The sequence below is a fragment of the Filicampus tigris genome, chromosome 20 (genome assembly GCF_054856515.1).
Source record: "Filicampus tigris isolate MCC_2025a chromosome 20, RoL_Ftig_1.0, whole genome shotgun sequence".
Taxonomy (NCBI): Eukaryota; Metazoa; Chordata; class Actinopteri; order Syngnathiformes; family Syngnathidae; genus Filicampus; species Filicampus tigris.
This window is the reverse complement of record NC_141236.1, coordinates 4,456,409-4,464,998: the sequence shown is the minus strand read 5'-3', so window position 1 is coordinate 4,464,998 and position 8,590 is coordinate 4,456,409. Positions and strand designations below refer to the sequence as shown.

The following is an 8,590-nucleotide window of genomic DNA, read 5'->3' as shown; positions in this document are numbered from 1 at the left end:
CACCCGAGAGGATTGCAGCAGCTGTTTTATTTTTATTTTTTATTTTATTTTTATGAGGTGGTGTCTGGAAGTTCACATAACAGTCCAGCGTCGACGCTACGAAATGCAATCGCTGGTGACCACACTCATTCTCCAGAGCGTTAGATCTACGTCATCAAACATGGCGGCACCATTTTTTTTTTGCGGGTGGGGTGGAGGGGAGTGCTGTGAGGCTGCACCAGTTGTTGTTTTGGCAATATTGCTGCTTAAAATGATATCAAAACTACTGTAAACACAACCGCTTTCTCCTCTGTTTGCGTACGGCCACCAGTGGGCGCTTCAGGTTGCTTCATACATTTCGGCCAACAAAACTAAGCTCTGTGTGTTGTAAATTCTTCCAAGTGGAATTACATGGCCAGACTGACCGACCAGTTCTTTTCAGTGTTATCATCTATACTTGATGAATCATTTAAAAGGATGATTGATCCCGTCCCCTAAAATGATTTTAGTCACAACCGCGCCCCCATCTGCTCAAACCCTCGGTGCCCTCGGCTTGTTGCTTGTGGACCCTGGTGCGACCGCTCCCTTGCCTCGGCTCTGGCTCCGCTACTGCAAGAGAGGGTTCCAAATAAATTGGGTGCAGACTATGCAAACACTCACATAAAACCACTCTCATGAATACATTGTCAGGGCTCATTGAATATCTCCTCACTAAAAAGGCCATTAAATGCAAATCCCTCCGAGCATCCACTGCTTGGAGCCAATCACAAAAAGTGTTGTCCACAGCTACTTACCTCCGCCGAGGTGCAAGCGTAAGCCTTTGCAGCCGTCACCAAGCTCATTCCCATTAGAGCAAACCTATTTGGCTTGTGTTACAAGCTATTCAATCGGGGGCAGCCATGCTCTGATTTTTCATTTAAGCCCAGAGGCCGCGAGCTCATCCAACCGCAGCCTCTCAATAAGTGCTGAGTCTCGGCGTCATTTCCCCCTGCTTACAAAACATAATATATTTTAGTACAATTGCAGTGCAACTATTTGTATTGATGGCCCGTTGTAAAACGAGACGAGCCGTGCGCGTTCAGTGTTTGTAGCAGTCACGGGCGAGCGGTGTCATTTCCACGTTTGATAGCCGATAGCTGTGGACAAGCAGTCATGATGACCTCCTGTCACTGAGTGGGAGCTTCATCACACCTCTTTATGGCCCTCACAGTGGGCTTGCGTTGCGCCACATGGATGCTAACAACCAAGCTCCATAGCAACCAGACCGTGAACGGCAAACGGACTGCGCAGTGACGTTCAACGTCTTGCAAAGGGACCATTAGCAAGTACCAGTTGAGTCGACCTCACTTTGTGGTTCTCCAGTCATCAGATCCAATTAGCCTATTATACGCCTGTCCAACTGAAATATAGAAATTAAATGCTGCTGTCATTACTCGACAGAGTGATAAAATGTAGCTGTGTGAGAATAGACCAAATTCCTGTGAAATGGAGCGATACAGATCTAATGTATAAATCCTGGATCAATTCAGCGAAAATCGCAAAAATGACTGTATTTTCCAGACACTAAGACACTACTTTTTTCGTAGGTTTTGAACCATGTGGCTAATAGACGGGTGCGGCTATTCTGTGGATTTTTTTTTTTTTTTGCTATAGTAACAGTTTGGTCCATGTACCTTACGTTCATTCTATTTTTAATTGTGAAACGCAAATCAAAAAACACATTTAGGGTTGTATTTCCAATTTTCATTTTTGAAACAAAAATAGGATATTCATGTTAACGCCCCTTTTAAAAATAAACTACAACATATGTGGAGTTTTCTGGAAAGGGCTCAAATTTCCGTATTTCCAGTTTCAATATTAAATGTTCAGTTTTTACGCTTTTCAGCCGTTGGTTCGCGCTGCAGGAAGCAAGGGAAGTAGTGTAGTAGCCACTAGCTTCGCTTTCAGAGCGAGAAAGGAAGGAGAAAGGGCTTGGAATCGTTTATTTTACAACGTCACAACGGTAACTCCCCTGGGCCACAAGAGGGCGCGCAGGGTTAGTGCATGCAATGAGTCTCTACCATAACAAACATCTCGCCCTGACTTCAAATAGTTTTTTTATTCATTGTATTGTTTGTAAAGTGCTTTGTCGCAGCTCTATGAAATGCGCTATATAAATAGAATTGTATTGTATTGTATTGTAATAAAAGGCCATAATACACAAGAGTTAATCAATAAATTAACATAAAACACTATATACAATTGACACCGGAAAAGAGCCGAAAATTTCAGATCTGATCAAAAGCCAGCGAATAGAAGTGTGTCCGCCTGGGTGATAACGTACATTTTGCCCACTTGTGCTCTACTACCAACATAAATAGATGAACACATTATAATAAATAAACAAATAAATAAATAAATAACTATGTATATATGTATGCACGCATGCATGTACATATTTTCGTTCAAGAATTAAAAACTAAAAATCAAAAATGTTTTTGACTTTATAATATCCAATGCCAAAAGAGCCACGAATCCGGTTTTATTCATTTATTTTATTTCTACGGCAGAAAATCGAATATAGCACGGGACACAAATGGAAAAACGGCGTCTGTTTATTTTGGGATTCCCGGAAGTTGTCCCGACAGCATTTCTCGTACTGACCAGAAGCAACGATTTCCATTCCACAGTGAGCCAAGCAGTCATCATGACAAGTCACCAGGTGGCGCTAGTGTGCAAAGTGCCGATCAACAAACAGACGAAGAAGGCTGGCTTCCATTGGTGCACGTGACGTGAGGCGGTGATTTGGAACAGGTGTGCATAACGGCATTCGTCGAGTGCAGCGCACAGGTGCGGCAAGATGGCGACCGGCCGCTTGGCTTTTTCTCGGGTAAGTGAGCACACGAGGAAATGTTTGTCTTTTTTTGGCCGTTTCTCACAATGCCATTTTGTTTGTTGCAGGATTTGCACACTTGACGGACGCAACTTCGTTTGAACAAGCAGAAACAAAAGATTGGCATGGATTGGTGCACGTGACGTGAGGCCTGCCGGTGATTTGGAACAGGTGTGCAGAAGGGGAATCGTCGAGTGCAGTGCACGGTTGCGGCAAGATGGCGACCGACTGCTTGGCGTTTTCTCACGTAAGTGAGCTCACGAGCAAATATTTGTCATTTTTTGGCCGTTTGGCCAATGACATTTTGTTTGTTGAAGGATTTGCACACTTGAGGCACGCAACAGCGTTTGAGGTTTGAGCACAGCAATGTCAATTCACTTCCCTTTGCTTGATTTAGCACATTGTCCTCTGTTTGTTTTGCCATGATTTCAAATTATTTTGGTTTGTTTTAATGCTGGCCAGCATTTTTTTTTTTTTTTTTTGTTTCATTGTTGTCAATGACAATGCCTTCGTACTCTGCAATTGAACTGTAATGTTACTTGTTTAACTCATTGTGTGGGGGTTTTATTGAATATGGTGCACTTTATTTCAGGTGGTATGAATGTTTTGCAAACTTGTGAATGTGGTGTACCCCTTCACGCCAATTGTCACGAATTTTCATTTAAACCCTTTCCGCTCCAAATGGTAAAAAAAAACCCGGACTGTATTCTTCCGCTGCCGGTTAAAAAAAAAAAAAAAAAAAAAACCTTTTGCAAGCATTCATTTCTCCAGTTTCCTGTCGGAGGGGACACTTCATCCGATTTGGACTGCAAAGCCTCATGCCATGCTGTAATTTTGGACTGCAAACCTGAGGTAAGTTGTGCTAAAAAGAAAACATGAATGGTCTTAATAAGTACCTGTGCCGATGACAAGTATCTTTCAATACATTTCACGTATTCGTTTGGATGCTAATTCACTGTCGTCAACCACAATGTATTTTCGGCAGCAGAATCTCACATGTATTTTCTCTCGAAACCGTCGCTCTAGCTAGTATCTGTAATTATTACAACATTCGCATGTTCAGTTATAAATGTAATTTCTGTTGATTGTTTGCAGAACTAAATATGAAGGCAGGGCTCCTTCAATACAAAGCAAGCAGGTGGACCTCAGACCAGGTGAAAATAATTGTGTGTAAAGTTTCAGCTTGTTTGACATTCTATGGATGGAACTGTGTACAAGTTGATTCCGTCTTGTTTAAACTGATTTCTTTTTTTTTTTTTTTTTAGTCCAATTGGAAGGGGACAGACTGTCCAAATGTGCAACCTTCATCGATGCCTCAACAGAAACTGTTTTGTGAGCTGAAGTGACATGTTCACTGTCTACACTGAAACGTTGCTCCAACTGAGTGGGAGGAAAAGGTTTTTTTTTTCTTCCAACAAATGTAAGCGTCAAGGAGCTAATGTGCAGTGTGGTGGTTTTAGGGTGCACTCAGTCATACTGATCAACAGTAAAACTTTGACACCCGGCCGTGAGGAAGAAGCGCTTCTCTGAAGGAGTCCACCTGCAGCGCTTCCCCCATGAAATGGAGTCTCGTGTTGTTTTGATTAACATTGTGCAACACCGCATTGTGTGAAATGTTGGTTGGCTAGATGGTGAGTTTTGTATTTCCGTTATCTTTTTTGTACGTTTACTCTGAACATGCAAGTTGAGTTTGTTTCCAAACCTGTAATTGTTGTACTGTACCCTGCGTTTTCTTGTGGGTTATGTTGCAAGGCGGCGTTGGAGTGGGATGAGCGAGAGGCACCAAGATCCACCAGACGAGGGTGAGAAAACCAACAAAGACACAAATCACATGCGTGTGAAATGCCAAATATATATTTCAAATTGCAGTGTGAAGAAGCTGCTTGGGACGGGAAACACCAAAGACATCGAGAGCAGTGTGAAGACCAGAAATGCACAAAAGCAGCTTTGTCGGGTCAACGAGGAGCCTAATGAATGGAAAAGCTGGGCAGAGGTAACAAAGCACATGGCAATTTGATAAGCAAGGGGCACAACTACAATGTTGGGGTTTTTTTTTTTGGGTTGCAGGGCCCGGATGAAGAAGAGGAGCAGTTCCACAAATGAAGCATCAAGCGGCACACGTGAGTATGATCTGTCCAAGGGTCGCCTGTAAATGTTGAACAGGAGGGGGCAGAGTAGTGAGCTTTGTGGTTTGCCTTGGTTGCGCGTAGGTTGGGAGCGTTGTTGCTGTTGCCGGTTGATCGATCTCAGAAAGGTCTGATGGACAATGTTTTCCAGTCGATGGTGGGACACGTGTCTGTAAGGTTGATTGCTCTTTGGCAAGGAATCTTGGAGTTGGTCAGCTAGTTGTTTGGCTTGTCTGGATCCAGAGCAGCTTTTTGTTGTTTGAGGAGGTCGATTGGAAAGCTGGCATGTACAGCGTAGGCAGGCTTTGTACGAGTCTGAAAAATGTTACGTGCATTACTAAATATGAAAGTGTGTTTCAGGGTTGGGGAGGTGAGCAGAAACCAGAGGCTCTGGACCCAGGGTAAGGAGTACCTCGACAAATGAAGTGACCGTACATAATCAATATTTGTTTTCTTCCTTTTTTGCGGCTGTGGCTGGCGGACGAGTCGGATTGGTTCAAAAGTCGGGTAAGGAAAGCCGACAAATGCCATTCAATCACACAAGTGTCGGGCTAAGCAATGTGGACCAAACGTGCCCGTTTTTGTTTTTGGCCCAACAGCAGGGCATCGTACTCGCCGGCCGACTGTCCAGTTGAGTCGCGGCTAAGCCCCAGTCGCCACCTACGACTGCCGGAGCGCCTTCGTCCGCGCCGACTTCGACCTTCAGCAGATCTTCGGCTGTGCGAGTCATGTCTTTGCTTGTTTTGCTTCATATTTTTCCCTTTCAGTCAGATTTACCCAACTAAACCCCCCACCCCCCTTGTTGATGACTTGCAGGGTACTTGTGGAGTGGGACGGCCCGAGAGGCAGCAAGAATGGCCGGACGAGGGAAATCGTGCGCAGCACGCAACGAATAGCGGCTTATGCATTTTGCAGGCTGGGCGATGAGCCGGATGGGACAAAAAGACGCACGAGTGAGGGTAACAGGCTAAGTTGACGCTTCAATCAAATAAGCAAGTGACATACTACTATGCTAATCTGTTTTATTTGACGATTCTGCAGCCGTAATCGGGACAAAGTCTGAGGCGCACCACTTCCCCGAGAGGCGTCGCTCTGGACTCTTCTGCGTCGACAGACCCAGCAAGCCAGCCATGTCATGAGGAAAAACGGCTTCCCTGAAGGAGTCTGCCTGTCGTGTTGAAATCTTGTGAAATGCTGTTTGAGTTGACATTGTGTGAACTGTTTCCGCCTGCTCATCCGGGAAGGGGTTCCGTCCTCCGTCTGTGCTCACTTCACGAGGTGGTGGTGTCACGAACCTTGGTCCACTGTGGGTTTGCTTGAAGGGCTCCACGAATGCACTTGACTTGTCGTTGCAGAATGGAGAAGGAGCCGCTCGGGACGGAGCCCACCGCGTCCGACCGCGGCAGCGTACAAGTGCAAATGTGTGGCAATATCATGGCAATGAGCACAAGTGTCATGTTGTGCGTCGGTGCTTCTTTTGCAGGCTGGAAGAGGAGCCGGATGGAAGGAAAGGCCCTGCCCGCTAAGGTAACAACACACGTGGCAAAGAAAAACAAGTGGCACAACTACAATTTTGTTGTTGTTGCGGAGCTCAGACAGCGCGATTGAACACGTCGCAATCAAAGACGCAACTGACGCTCCCTGTTTGGTTCTGATGCTTTTGCCGTGTGGATTCTGCAGCGAGTGTCTTGGACAAGAGCAGAGCTGAAGCGTTTCCACTCAGGAAATGGAGTCTCATTTTGTCTTGAGGTAACATCGTAGAATACCACATTGTGTGAAATGCTGCCCACTTGGAAGGGGATTGGTCCCTCACTACAAATGCGCTTGACTTGTTGCAGGGTGGAGAAGGAGCCAGATGGGTCAAAAGTCAGCTTCGTGTGTCCGCCTTGCGTCAGCCAGTGGTGAGCCTGCAGTTGACGCGAACCTTCATAAGATTTTTGGCCATGTTTAGTTGTCGTATGATTAATATTTCCCCCCCCTTCTGCTTAGGGTGTCTGCTTGTGATGTCCAACTACAGTATCACCGCTGTTTCAGCAGCGGGGTGCAGAAACTATTAGGTATGAGAGTCACCTGGGAGAACCACAACAGGGTCAGAAGTATGTGTCAAAATCAAAGTGACTGTCCCAAAAGTAATACTGTTCGTTTATGTGCTTGTTTAGCAACGGTGGAAGAGGAGCCGGGTGCAAGGCTGGACCAAGGTAACAAAACGCATGGCAAATATAGAAGCAAGTGGCACACAATGCCTTAACCCCCGCCTCCCCCCCCCTTCTCTTCGCAGGGCTCAGAAGGCCATTGATGTGATGAAAAAGAGGAACGAAGGCTTCAAGATGAACAGTTCGGCTCTTGAGGTGAGTATCAAAGTCGTACACGTTAACATGGATGTCAAGGCCTGTTACGTTCTTTCTTCTTGGTAGCGTTCCCCAACGAGAGGTGCAGACACTACGGTGCTCGGAGGGCAAAGCGTCAACAATAGGGAGAGTATTTTTTTTCTTTTTTCCCCTTCCTCCACTTGGTGTGTTTGTCTCCTCTCTGTCACTAACTCACTGGGTGTGCACTGATTAACACTAACAGCATTTTGTACTGAGCCGTGTGTCAAGGCAACAATGATTTGTTGGAGTAACTTATTCTCTGAAATATTGTTTTGACATGTTTGTATTTTCTTTTGTCTGAAGCGACATGTAAAGCTTCCTTTCTGTGTGTTCTGAAAGTGCTTTTGTACTTGAATTAAAATTGTGAATTGGATGAGCCATCTCATTTTAGAGCGGTCTAACAATGTGTCAATAAATCTTCTTGTGTGTCTGTTGTCTGTCATTCTTTTTATCAATGCAGTCTGGTTTTTCCGCAGTCATGTGACTGCGTGTCGATTGACCCTCAACCCTCTTTGCCAATTGAGCTAAAGTCAGTAAATGAGTTTAGAGCGATGAAATATAAAAATCTGGGATGGTGATTATTGCATGTTTCGTTGAACGTTGTGACACTACCTTTGTTAGCTCTCGTTACATATGTGACATGATATTTGACTGTTTTTGTAATTTATAGAAAACGTGTTGCCAAAAAGCTGCCTCCCAATCTTTTCACCCCAACCACAGGTCCACAACCTGCGTAAAAAAAAAAAAAAAAGACCACGTAAAGTGTTGGGGGAGGATGTACGCAAATGCATTAGACATCTGTGATTCAGTGTACTTTCATACAATGCACAGACGTATGGGAGGCTTGAACCCACAACCTCTGATTCACAATCCATGTCACTAGCCTCTGAGCTAGCTGGGACCTGAAGCACGATGTGTCTCCTTGTCTATATACCTTCAACAATCTGCCTTCCAGACTACCAAAGGATTTTCTGCTCCAGTCCTGCAGTGGTTGAAGAGTGTACCAGAATGTGGATCCTGATGACTTAAAAAAAATATATATATATAAAAATATGACCATACATTAGTGTATATGCAAAGAGCTTAACAATGAGAACAAACTCATACACTATAGAACCCTAACCCTGTTAACATTACAAACATATCCTGCACAGTGGAGAGAATGACACTGTCAGGGTGAGTTGTGTGCATGCGTTATTTGGTTAGGGTTAGTTGCATACATTGCACAGTTACTTGGTGAGGAT

The 8,590-nt window shown here is 44.7% G+C and overlaps 1 long non-coding RNA gene across 8 annotated transcripts; it reads left to right on the top strand.

Annotated features, from left to right (window-relative positions):
• Window positions 1-2,688: 2,688 nt before the first annotated feature.
• On the top strand, window positions 2,689-7,719 carry LOC147127925 (uncharacterized). Of its 8 annotated transcripts, XR_015084078.1 has the most exons (18): window positions 2,692-2,848; window positions 2,920-3,098; window positions 3,623-3,703; window positions 3,947-4,005; window positions 4,117-4,248; window positions 4,312-4,482; window positions 4,604-4,653; window positions 4,721-4,844; window positions 4,919-5,484; window positions 5,577-5,696; window positions 5,794-5,936; window positions 6,019-6,504; window positions 6,658-6,726; window positions 6,816-6,878; window positions 6,967-7,034; window positions 7,137-7,175; window positions 7,256-7,325; window positions 7,392-7,719. It is a non-coding gene; the product is annotated as an uncharacterized LOC147127925 (long non-coding RNA). The 8 variants fall into 8 exon arrangements; XR_015084079.1 differs by having other exon boundaries at window positions 2,689-2,848; window positions 4,117-4,482; window positions 5,794-5,930; XR_015084076.1 differs by having other exon boundaries at window positions 2,693-2,848; window positions 4,117-4,482.
• The last annotated feature ends 871 nt before the right edge of the window (window positions 7,720-8,590 follow it).